At 32.8% G+C, this 13,065-nt stretch overlaps 1 non-coding gene across 1 annotated transcript; it reads right to left on the bottom strand.

The window, feature by feature from the left end:
• Nucleotides 1–1,322: 1,322 nt before the first annotated feature.
• LOC143665832 (U6 spliceosomal RNA) lies at nt 1,323–1,427 on the bottom strand. Its single transcript, XR_013167230.1, has one exon. It is a non-coding gene; the product is annotated as a U6 spliceosomal RNA (small nuclear RNA).
• Nucleotides 1,428–13,065: the final 11,638 nt, after the last annotated feature.

The following is a 13,065-nucleotide window of genomic DNA, read 5'->3' as shown; positions in this document are numbered from 1 at the left end:
TATTAATGTCACATTACATACATACACATTTATAAATATTAAATGTTTAGTAAAGATGCTCCAAAATTATAACCCCAACAGTAAACTCATTCATTCTTTTTAAATTCACAGTAACTGTTTCAACAGATATTTGTTCAATCATTATGTGCCTTACCTTTTTCTACATTTATTACTTTCTTTTAAGTATCATATTAGAAGTAAGGTGATAGAAACAACTTGGTTTTGATGGAGAAAGGGAGGTTCAAAATGATTATCCAAATGTTGTGACATGATTTTTGTGGGAAATAACTGGACCTTTCCAAAGATGATTATTTTTTGGTAGCAGACATTCAAACTGTTTTCAACAAATAAATAAATCAAAGAATAAGTACTGACAAAGAGACCATTTATACTATTACACAGTTATGATGGGGTATGGCATACAAAATACTCATTAACGAATTTGTTATCATAAAAGCAAATTCATTTAATTTATGTGTATACATGTGAATTATAAATGCATATATAATTTATACATAATAAAGAATAAATGTATATTTATGTAGAAAAATAAAGAGAATATTTACATGACTGAAAAAATTCTACTGTCATATTAGTCTTATGGTTAAGCAAAAAAGTTAATTTATCTATTTATGAATGTCTATGAATGAAAATTCCAATATCCTAATTTAATATTGTATTTTTATTAAGAACTATTCATCCAAATATGTAATCCTTTATTCATATCTAAATATTCTTTTATAGTAAAAGTGCACTTTTAATTCTTTAGTTAATTTTCATGATTGGAAAGCTTTTTATTTTTATATCAATGCAACATATTGCAAGTAGTGAGACAGTATTGTGAGCTAGGCATTTTTATCAAGTTATCGGCCTTAAAATCACTGATCTTAATTAATATATCCTTATAAATAATGCAAATTTCCATAAAAAAATCATAGATATAGCCAGGATGTCTGAAATGCTAAATTATACAAGTAATTGTTCATTAAACTTATATTATAAATCTTAAATGAGTATAGCATATATTATGCAAATAATATGACTAACTATAACACATATGTACTTTATGTTTCTATGACCTTTAATGATATAACAGAAAATATAATGTAATTATATATTGTATATATAATTTGTACACTCATTAATTATATATTATGTTCTTTTGTTATATAAACAGTTCTACTGATAATTTATATAAACAGCTCTCAGTATAAATGATATGGGAGACATAATTCAACCCCAAAAAAGGCACCAAACAACTCAGTATCCAAGATAAATAGAATTTTAATGTATTATCTTTTATTTCTCATTGAGATATTATTCAAAATACGAAACTCTTCACAAATTTACAGCATTCTTCCGCAGGAGCCATGTTGATCTTCCCTGCGTCATTCCAAAATCAATATATGTACTGCCCAAGTGAGCACTTAATGTAACATCTTTTTTCAAAATGCAACTTTATTGATATTTATTCACACTATACAAACCAATCCAAAGTATACAATCAGTGGCTAACAGAATCATCACGTAGTTGTGCACACATCACCGTAATCAATTTTAGAACATTTTCATTACTTCAGAAAAGAAATAAAAAGAAAAAAAAGAAACCTAAACCCTCCCTACCCCCATACCTCCTATTGTTGACACATATATTGGTGTGCTTACATTTGTTACTGTTGATGAAAGAACATTAAAATATGTGTTAATGTCCATAATTTGCAATAGGTACATTTTTCCCCATTTACCCCTCAATTATTGATTCTGTGTGATCATGTCATACATTTATTCTCATTCATGAGAGAACTTTCTTATATATTTACAGACGTTGTCCACCACAAGATTCACTGTCTTATACATTCCCATGTTTTAACCTCCAGTTTTCCTTCTGATGACATACATGGGTTTAAATGCCCCCTTTCCACTACAATTACACACCATTAAGTACTGTTAATTATTCTCACAATAATGGACCCCCGTCATCTGAAACCATTTTCAAACATTTATGTTCAACCTCATTAAAAATTCTGCACATGTTAAGCATCTGCTCCCCATTCTGTAGCCTCATTCTATAACCTGGTAACCAATATTCTTTATTTTATATCTATGAGTTTTCATCTTATAAAGTTCTCATCTTTACTTTATATCAGTAAAATCATACAATAACTGTACTTTTGTGTCTGACTTTTTTCAATTGACATGGCCTCAAGGTTCGTCCATGTTCTTGTATGCATCAGAACTCCATTTCTTCTTAGTGTTGAATGACATACCTTGGTATGTATTCACCACATTTTGTAATCCTTTCATCTGTTGATGGTCACTTGAGTTGTTCCCTTCTTGTGGCAATTGTAATTGTAAATAATGTCATCATGAACATCAGTGTGCAAATGTCTACTCACATCCCTGTTTTCAGATCTACTGGGTGTATCCCAAGTAACAGGATTGCTGGGTGTAACGCAACTCTATACTTAGCTTTTCCTGAGGAACCACTGAACTGTCCTCCACAGCAGCTATACCATTTACATTCTCCCAAACACTGAGTAAGTATTCCAACTTCTCCACATCCTCTCCAACATTTGTAGGCTGCTATTTGTTTAATAGCAGCACATTGTAGGTAATTGTGAGATGCTTTCTCATTGTAGAAACCATCTAAACCATCTAAAATTTGCATTTCATTTACAATTTGCATCTTGTTTGCATTTCCCTAATAACTAATGAAGCTAAACATCTTTTTCATGTTCTTCTTAATCATCTGTATTTCCTCTTTGGAAAAAATGTCTAGTCATGTCTTTTATTAACTTTTAAAATGGATTGTTTGTCTTTTAATCATTAAGTTGTAGGATCACATTATATATTCTTGATATCAAACCCTTAACAAATATGTGGTTTCCAAATATTTTTCCCCATTGAGTCAGTTGCTTTTTCACCCATTTGACAAAGTCCTTTACACCACTGAAGTATTCAATTTTAAGGAGTTTCCATTTACCTATTTTTTTTTTCCTTTCACTGCTTGTGCTTTGGAAGAAAAGTATAAAAAACTACCATCTATCACTAGATCCTGAAGATGTTTCCCTATATTTTTTTCTAGGAGTTTTATAGTATTGGTTCTTATATTTAGGTCTTTGATCAATTTTTAGTTAAATTTTGTATTGAGTTAGAGATAGGGGTCCACTTGCATCATTTGATTTGAATATCCCAACACCTTTTATTGAAGACCCCATTCTGTCTCAGCTGAGTGGACTTGGGATCCTTATCAAAAATTAATTGACCTTGGGGATGTGAAGGTAGATCATTTGTCAAATTCTTACCTGCCATGTGGGAGACCCAGATTTGATTCTTGGTCCATGTACTTCCTCAAACAAACAAAAACAAAACAAACAAAACTTCAACAAATGGTGCTGCAATAATGGGATACTCACATAGAAAAAGAATGAACTGTGAACCCTGCCATATAGCATACAAAATTAAATTAAATTAAAATTTAAAAAAAATCAATTGACCATATTAGGGGTCATTTTCTGAATTCTCAATTTGCTCCCAGTGATTAATACATCTATCTTTATACCAGTACCACGCTGTTTTGACCGCTGTGGTTTTATAATATAATTTAAAAGTCAGGAAGTGAGAACACACACTTCATTCTTCTTTTTCAAGATGATTTTAGGTATTTGAGGTTCTTTACCTTTCCAAAGAAATTGAAAATTAGCTTTCACATTTCTGCAAAGTAGGCTGTTGGACTTGCATTGGTATTGCATTGATCTATAGATCAGTTTACATAGAATTAACACTTTAATGACATTTAACCTGTTAATCCATGAACATGGTTTGTTTCCATCTAGTTAGATCTACTATGATTTCTTTTAGCAATGTTTCATAGTCTTCTGTGTACAAATCCTTTACATCCTTGGTTAAGTTTAGTCCTAGATATTGGATCATTTTAGTTGCTATTGAAAATGGAATTTTTTCTTGATGACCTCTTCACATGGCTCATTACAACTGCAAAGAAGCACCACTGATTTTTACATGTTGCTCTTGTATCCCTCTGCTTGTTGAACTTGTTTATTCAGGTAGTTCTGTTGTGTGTTTTTTTCAGGATTTTCTAAATATAGGATCATGTCATCTGCAAATAGTGACAGCTTTACTTCTTCTTTTCTAATTTGAATGCCTCATTTCTTTTCCTTGCTTAATTGCTCTAGTTAGAACATCTAGCACAATGTTGAATAGCTGTGTTAGTGGGCATCCTTATCTTCTTCCTAATATTAAAGGGAAAGCTTTCAGTCCCTCACCATTGAGTATGATGTTAGCAGTGTTTCATACATGGTCTTTATCATGTTGAGGAAGTTTCATTCTGTTCTTATCTTATGAAGTGTTTTTATCATGAAAGCATGCTGAATTTTGTCAAATGCCTTTTCTTCATCAGTCAAGATGATTATGTGGTCTTTATCTTTGCTTTGTTAATGTACTGTATTCATTAATTGATTTTCTTGCATTGAACCACTCTTGCATACCAGGAATAAAACCCACTTAAAATGGTATATAATTTTTTTACATGTGGTGTTGATTTGATTTGCAAGTATTTTGTTGAGAATTTTTACATCCATGTTCATTAAAGAGATTGATCTGAAGTTTTCTTACAGTATCTTTATCTGGCTTTTGTACTAAGGTGATGTTGGCATCATAGAAGAAGGTAAGTAGTGTTCCTTCTTCAAATTTTTAGAAGAATTTGAGCAGAAATGGCATTAATTCTTCTTAGAATGCTTGATAATGTTCACTTATGAAGCCATCTGATCCAAGGCATTTTGTTGTTCATAAATTTTTGATGACAGATTCAATATCTTTGCGTTTGGTTTGTTGAGGTCTTCTATTTCTTCTGAGTCAGTGTAGGTTGTTTGTGTATTTCTAGGAAAGTGTTCTTTTCATTTAAGTTGTCTAGTTTGTTGGCGAAAGTTGTTCATAGTAACATCTTATGATCTTTTTTATTTGTTCAGTGTCCGTGGTAATGCTCACCCTCTCATTTCTGATTTTATTTATTTACATCTTCTCTCTTTTTTCTTCATCAGTCTACCTGAGAATTTGTCAATTTTATTGATCTCAAAGAAGGAACTTTTGCTTTTATTGATTCTCTCTAATTTTTTAATTCTTCGTTTCATAATTTCTTCTCTAACCTTTGTTATTTCTTTCCTTCTGCTTCCTTTATGATTAGTTTGCTGCTATTTTTCCAGTTTCTCTGTTCCATTAAGGTATTAGTTTTAGCTCTTTCTTCCTTCTTAATGTGGGAATTTAGCACTTTAAATTTATTTCTGAGCACTACCTTTGCTGCATCCTATAGGTTTAGATACATTGTTTTCCCATTTTAATGCATCTCAAGATATTTACTGATTTATCTTGCAATTTCTTCTTTGATCTACTGATTGTTTAGGATTTTGTTGTTGTTTAAATTTCATATATTTCTGTGTTTTCTGGTTCTCTGTTTGTAATTGATTTCCAACTTCATTTTATTATGGTCAGAAAAAGTGCTTTGTATAATTTCAATATTTTATATTTACCAAGACCTGTTTTGTGACCCAGTTTATGGTCTATACTGGAGAATTTTCCATGAATATTTGAGAAGAATGTATATCCTGCTGTTTTGGTGTGCAATGTTCTATATATGTCTGTGAGGTCTAGCCCATTTATCATATTATTTAAGTTCTGTTTCTTTATTGATATTTTTCCATTCTTTCACTTTCAATCTATTTGAATCTTTGGGTATGAAATGAGTCTCTTATAAATAGCATGCAGATGGATCATTCAATTTTATCCATCTGCCAGTATGTGTATTTTGACTGGGGAATTAAAAGTTATAATTTTAAAGTTATAATTAGAAGTTATAACTATAAAGTTAGTATTTATTACAACCATCTCATCTTTGTCAGATTTCTTTTTTTTTCTCCATTCATCCTTTTAGTTACCTTACTAACTCTTCAGGTCTGTAGGTTAGGTTCTGTTTCTTTATTGATCCTCTCTTTAAGTGTTCTATCTATTGGAGAGAGTGGTGTGTTGAAATATTCCATCATTACTGTAGAGTCATCTATTATGTCCTTCAGAAAATGGGAAATTTTCAGCCATTAATTTCTTTAAATATACTTTCTGGCACTTTTCCCTTCATTTCTCCTTCTGGGATACTTATGATGTATATGTTTGTGCTTTGTATTGTCAATCATTCCCTGAGACTCTGTTGAAATTTTTCCATTTTCTCTCTATCAGTTCTCTTGTCTGTTTCAATTTGGTTGCTTTGTCTTCTAGCTTGCTGATCCTTTCCTCTGTAGTGTTTCTCTAGTGTATTTTCAACTTCATCTGAAGGGTTTTATTTCCATAATGTCTGTTATTTTTCTGTATTTTTTCTAATTTTTCTTTATGCTCTTCTACTATCTTTTTAATGTCCTTTATTTCCTGTATGTATTTTCCTTCACCTTTTTGAGTTGATTTGGGAAATTTGTTTGAACATCTTTGATTAGTTGTTCCAGATTCTGTGTCTGTTTCAACTTTGTAATTGTTTCTTTGACTGGGCCATTATTTCTTGTGATTTAGAGTGCATTGTTATTTTTTGCTGATATCTGGTAATCTGATTATCTTGATGGATCTATTCTGAAGTTGGCTCCTCTCTCTTATCTAAGATTTAGTTGTTGCCTGGGTTAGTATTAAGGCATCACTTTGACAGGTGAGTTGTCAGTTTTACTCAATCAAAACAGGGCTGGGGTGTAGATCCATGCATGGGGTATAGACCAGCTCTGATGAGCCTAGAATAGGTTCTGGAGAGGCTCTGAAAAAAACTGCTATCTTCACCTGCACTTCCCAGTCTTTCTGGTAGACGACATTTTTGGTTACTTATTCATCCTCAGAAGCTGTTTGCCTCCTGGAGCCCCACAGTGTCTGACTGGGTAGGATTGAAACTATAGTGTTCCCTTGTTCCCATTTCACCAGCCAAAACCTGGCTCAGTGTGGGAATGTGTCCCCCACTATACTTGAGGCAAAGGACTCCCATACCTGTGCCAGTCTGCAGCCATCTGCCAGGCAAAGATCAGGCTTCCATGTTTGTTTTCCTCAAGGATGGAGGATGACAGAATTTACAGTGTCTGTTCATTTTTTCTCCTACTCTTTGATCCTCACTGTCCTGTGCCTTTAAATACACATCCCTGTCTCCAGAGTCCCCAAACAGCTAATTTGGACAATGTCTGCCTGGCTACATGCTACTTGAGGAAAGTTTCAGAAGTTCCCTCACTAATTCTCTATTTGGAAGCTCTTCCTTCCCACCCTTCTACATTTTGCCCCCCTCAGCAACTTGGGTCCTTGTGGGCTTGGGTCTCTGTATCTAGATATAAATGGAATAGCTCTCCAGTCTTTACATTCCTGAAAAAGTGAGATTTGTCCTTTTTTCACTGAATATCTGAGGAGAGGTTTTCAGTAGTTTTTTTTTATGTTGTGCTGATGATGTCACCTGCTGTTCTTTGTTTTCTAATGTCAGTGTGAGTTATCTTAAACTCTAAACAACAATATTATATTTATATTGTTTCTAATTCTACATTCTAAATTAAAACTTTAATATTCCATTTTAAAGTTTATATCATTTTATCTCTATACCTTAACATACAGACCAGAAACCAATTTTATGAGAATTTCTACAATCACCTCATGCACCACTATGAGCTGAAATCAACCTGCTCATGTTCTTATGACTTTTGATACCAAACTATTTCAAAACAAACTCAACAAAGAATAGTAATAGGGATTTATGTTGGAATTACCAAAAGCCTAATCATGGAATCATTGTCACAGTCCAAGCTTTCCTTACAACATTAAGGAGACTGGATCCTGCTGCCTCCTCTTTATAGACTGTGATGCTTTGATGGATTTCAGCAATTTATTTGGTAAAGGTAAACAATACTAAGTAATAATGACAGTACATATACTTTCTTTCTTTTTATTTTTGTCTTTTGGGAATCCAGGTAATGAATCATGTTGCAGCTCAGAGTCTTGAATTTATGTATTGTGCTTACAACTCTGATGAATGCATATTTTTATCTGAAATTGTCTGAGTTCACACTAAAAATATAATTGGTGAAAGCATCTGTCTAGAATGTGTATTTTTATGTTTTTCTTTGCTAAAGATGGTAGCATTAGAGCACATGAGATTAGAAAACCAAAAATTACCCTAGATACGGTACCTATATTAAGAAGCATTATAAAGATGAATCCAGGTATATTTGAAATAATCGAACATCTAAGGAAGATTTTAATATAGAAATGTATTAAATGTTTTTAAAGTATTACTATTATGAATAAATTTCATTTAGTAGGTGAAAGGAGTTATATAATAATCTTAAAAGGCTTTTAAATAATATGCAATTAAAATTAATGGTGATTCCAAATAAGAAAAAAAAATGACATGTAGGATTTGAAAGCATAATTCTTTCATCCAAAAGGGCATGCTCTTTCAGAATTAAAATCAACTTAATATTCAGTTATAAATCATTGGATTATTGTAATTAAACATAAATAGTAGACCACTATACCCTCAATATCTGCTGTTATTTTACACATCTTTGAAAGTTTTATTCAATTCAATTAGATGTGAAAACAATGCACGGTTGAAATATTGAAAAAAGAGAGAAAATAATCACAATTTACATACATTACAATTATCTACTTGGAAAACTCAAAGACAGCAACTGCAAATCTCTTGGAACTGACCTGTCAAAAATTAAGCACATCACAATTAATACATTTACAACAGATTTCAATACATTTTCAAAATAAAGTAGTAACAAAGAAACTAATTGGGAAAAAATGATTTCATTTACCATAATTATACCACATTAAAAATTTAAAATAATCTGATGCTACTTCCTTTAGTGGGCTAATATAATTAAAATAAACACTTCCAGGGCCTAGAGTTTTATTGCGTGTAGCCCAACAAATTAAAGTTGATTTAGAAATTCTGGTAGTATCTTGCCTGTCATAAAGTTAATTAACATCAGTGAACATGTCATTTTAAGCCTAAACACAAATTATAGCCTGTTGTTCTAGTTTGCTAGCTGCCGGAATGCAGTATGCCAGAAGTGGAATGACTTTTAAAAAGGAGAATTTAACAAGTTGCTAGTCTACAGTTTTAAGGCCATGAAAATGTCCCAATTAAAGCAAGTCTATAAAAACATCCGAATTAAGGCAACAACAAGAGGTTACCTTCACTCAGGAAAGCTGTTGAGTTGAGGTTTTCTCTCTCAACTGGAAAGGCACATGGTGGACATGGTGACATCTGCTAACCTTCTCTCCAGGCTTCTTGTTTCATGAAGCTCCCCTGGGGGTTTTCTCCTTCTTCATCTCCAAAGGTCACTGGCTGGTGGACCCTGTGCTCTCATAGATCTTGTGGCTCTCTCACAGCTCTCTTCAAAATGCTTTCTCTTTTAAAGGAGTCCAGGAAACTAATCAAGACCCACCTGGAATGAATGGAATCACATCTCCATCTAATCAAAAAGTCAATACCCTCAATTGGGTGTGTCACATCTCTTTGGAATAATCTGCTCAAAAGATTTTGACCTACGTTGTTGAATAGGGATTAAAGAAATGGTTGCTCCCCCAAGAGTGGATCTTGATTAAAACATACCTTTTCTAGGGTACATAATCCTTTCAAACCAGCAAATAGATTATAAATATAGAATGAGCTTTATGTGGAAACATCAGGAAATAACAAGTTTGTAATAGTATATCTTCCAAATCATGAGTATTATGATGATGTAGATGATAATGAAAATTAAATTCAATAAATCTTAGTTCAGCACCACCTAAATTTCAACCAATCTTCAAAGACAAATTTGACGTCATTGCTTACTTCAAGCTTGACAATTAGAGTTGGAGAAACAATGTAACTTTACTGACATAATTGTAACATAAACTATGATGTCTTTTATTAGAAATATCAGAAGTCAAAACAATTCATTCTAATGTGATATAATTAATCAAAGGCTCCAAGAGGAAATGGAAGTTTATTTGAGTCTTCAAGGATGTATACACATTGTTGCAAAGTTTTTGCCCTTGAGTGATATTCATTTATTTCCTATTTAATTCCATACTTTCTAAAATATTTCAATATTTTAATGAATAATAATGTACTTATGGAAGGGTAGGTCTGACAAACTGGGGAGTCAGATATTTTTATTTTACAGCTTAAAAAAATTATTAAAAAATAAATAAGACTATTCACCTGAATTGTTATACAAGTGATTTAAACATCATTAGTCATTTGAAAAGTCAGTACCACCACTTAGGCATAAATATTTTCACTTTCATTTCAGGATTCTCGTTTTCTCACCCTTCACATTGAAAACTATATTAATAATCAAATTAAAAGCAGTATTTTGCATATATTCTACAGTGATCAAACTAACTTTCTTTAATGTTCAATTTATAAATTTTCTCTATTCCTGTTAGTAGGCTCCTTTACAATACACTGCCCCTCAACAACCTTTCTCAGAAAAATCAATTCCTGCATATTAAAATACAATTATATACTTGAGAGGAGTTTATTTCATTCTTTCATTTTATTTTATTTTTCAAGAAATGAAATATTTGTTAAGGAAAATATAAAGCACTGGAGGATCTGAGTAGATTAATATTGCTTGTTATCCTACACCCAAAACTTAAGAAAATACATAAATATTCTAAATCTGCTTATGATAGCAGCCTTACTATGGGAGGATAGTGAAGTGTCCAGAAGCAAATGCAAGCAAAAGAGACATGAAATGAAAATCTCAAAAAATAGTGAAGTAATAGCGTATAGGAGTAGAGTCAATCAGAATGATGGTGGTTGCAAAATTGTAGAGAACTTCATTTGATGTCTTCTCAATGAGAGTATCTCCCTAGATATCCTTTCTTATGATGTCTTTGGACCAGCATTGTCATCATTCCTCTCAAACCATACCTTTAATTGCCCACTTTGAACACAGGGTGTACAGGAAACAGACAGCCATACTTTAAAGAACAATAATAATTGAGCACTATGGAAGTAACTGTGAGATCCTATAGAGTTTGATCTTTGAGTAAGTTTATCAACTTTAAACCAAAGACTTTATAAGATCTTTTTCGCTTCTCAGAACTTTTTAATTCTGTTATTTCTTATTTCTGGAGTGTATTTTACATCTGTCAATTTGCTTTTTAAAAGCCTGTCTGAAAGTGAGATATTTATGAAAAAGTTATCATATGGGATCATATTTGCGTGTGTAGCAAAAATAATATTAGCTACCACTTAGAACAATTATTCAAGGTACACTGTTAAGTGAATCTTGGATTCCTAGGGCTGACATAACAAAGTATCACAAATTAGGTTGTGGTAGTTTGAAGTTGATATATATCCCAGGAAAGGCCATTTCTTTTAATCTATTCCTGTGGATACAGACCTGTTGTAGGTGCAACCATTTGATTACATTATTTTAATTGAAATGTGACCACATTCAAAGCCACATTCAAAGTGGGTATTAATCCTCTTACTGGAGTCCTTTGTAAGAGAATAAAAAACAGAAGAAGCCCAGAGAAGTATAGAGAAAAGCACTGGAGGAGTCAAGAAAGGACCCACAGAAAACAGAGAGGAAGCCACTGAAGCCTGTAGCTGAAGACAATGAAACCTGGGAGAGAAGGACCAGCAGATGCCAGCAATGCACCTTCTCATGTGACAGAGGTATCCCAGATGCTGGCAGCCTGTCTTCAGAGTCCAAGTATCATCCTGTGGATATCCTTGAGTTGGATATTTTCATGGTTTCAGAACTGTAAATTGTAAGTCAATAAATCTCCATTATAAAAGTCAACTATTTCTGGTATATTACATTCTGGCAGATTCACCAAACTGAAACACAAGAGTCTTAAAATAACAAATTTATTATTGCGCAGTTCTGAAGTGTAGAAGTATGAAATTAATGTGTCAACAGAGGCATGCTTCCTCTGAAGTCTGTAGGGATATGTTGGTGGCTGGTGGGCAACACATGGTGTTCTTTGGCTTGAGGCAAAACTAAGTTTCTGTCTCTGTCACATGGTCACCTTCCATCTCTGTCTATATGTGCACAAATTTCCTCTTCTTATAAGAACAGTAGTCATATTGCATTTTGACCCATTCTGATACACATTGGCCTCATCTTAACTAACAACACCTTCAAAGAACCTATTTCTAAATAGGGTCATATTCTAGGACTGGTGGTTAAGATTGAGGACATCATTTGGAGGGATACAATCCAATCTGTAACAGTGAGTTATGGGAATTTTATTCCCACATGACGTAGACATTTTTAGTTTTCACTGTACATATAAGGAATATGAGGCTTAGATATGTTAAATTACTCTCTAATTGCACAAATATTAATGGAATGGCCAGAAACTAAAATTACCTCATGCCAAAACCCTTATTCTCACTTATATGTTATATTTATCATACATATATTTGTTCTGTACAATTGTTTGTGAAACACCTGAAGATGCAATTATAAGTCAGTGTGTAATCTTCAAAATCTTTACTCACATGATGCCTCATTAAAATTATATAATAACTATAATACAGTAAAATTAAAATGGCCATAAGGGATAAAGCAGTCATTACCTAATTACCGGAGTGCAATCTAGTCCTATAAAGTAGTCCTATAAAGACTAACAGGTGTTCCCAATTTTATATTACTTCTTAGACCTCAGAACCTTAGAAATGGAAGGGATCATAGAGGACAGGGACTTCAGTCTTTAATATAATGTAGCAATAATTCTAATACACTCTTAATAGATGGCTGGTTAAACTTTGAATACTTCTGATGATAAGGAACTTTTTTTGGGGGGGGGGGGGTGCATGGTCCGGAAATTGAGCCTGGGTCTCCGCATGAAAGGTGAGCATTCTAACCACTGAACTACCTGTGCACCCAGGAACTCACCACTTTTTAAGGCATCATCCTTCATTGAAAAAGGCATAGGTGCTGCCCTCACTTAGTACTTCATAAGTCTCAGCTCATTCTAGGTTTTATGGCCATAATTATAAGGACTATAAATTACTTCTCCAGATTC

This window comes from Tamandua tetradactyla, chromosome 21, assembly GCF_023851605.1.
Source record: "Tamandua tetradactyla isolate mTamTet1 chromosome 21, mTamTet1.pri, whole genome shotgun sequence".
Taxonomy (NCBI): Eukaryota; Metazoa; Chordata; class Mammalia; order Pilosa; family Myrmecophagidae; genus Tamandua; species Tamandua tetradactyla.
The sequence above is the reverse complement of the archived record's forward strand: the minus strand, read 5'-3'. Positions and strand labels throughout refer to the sequence as shown.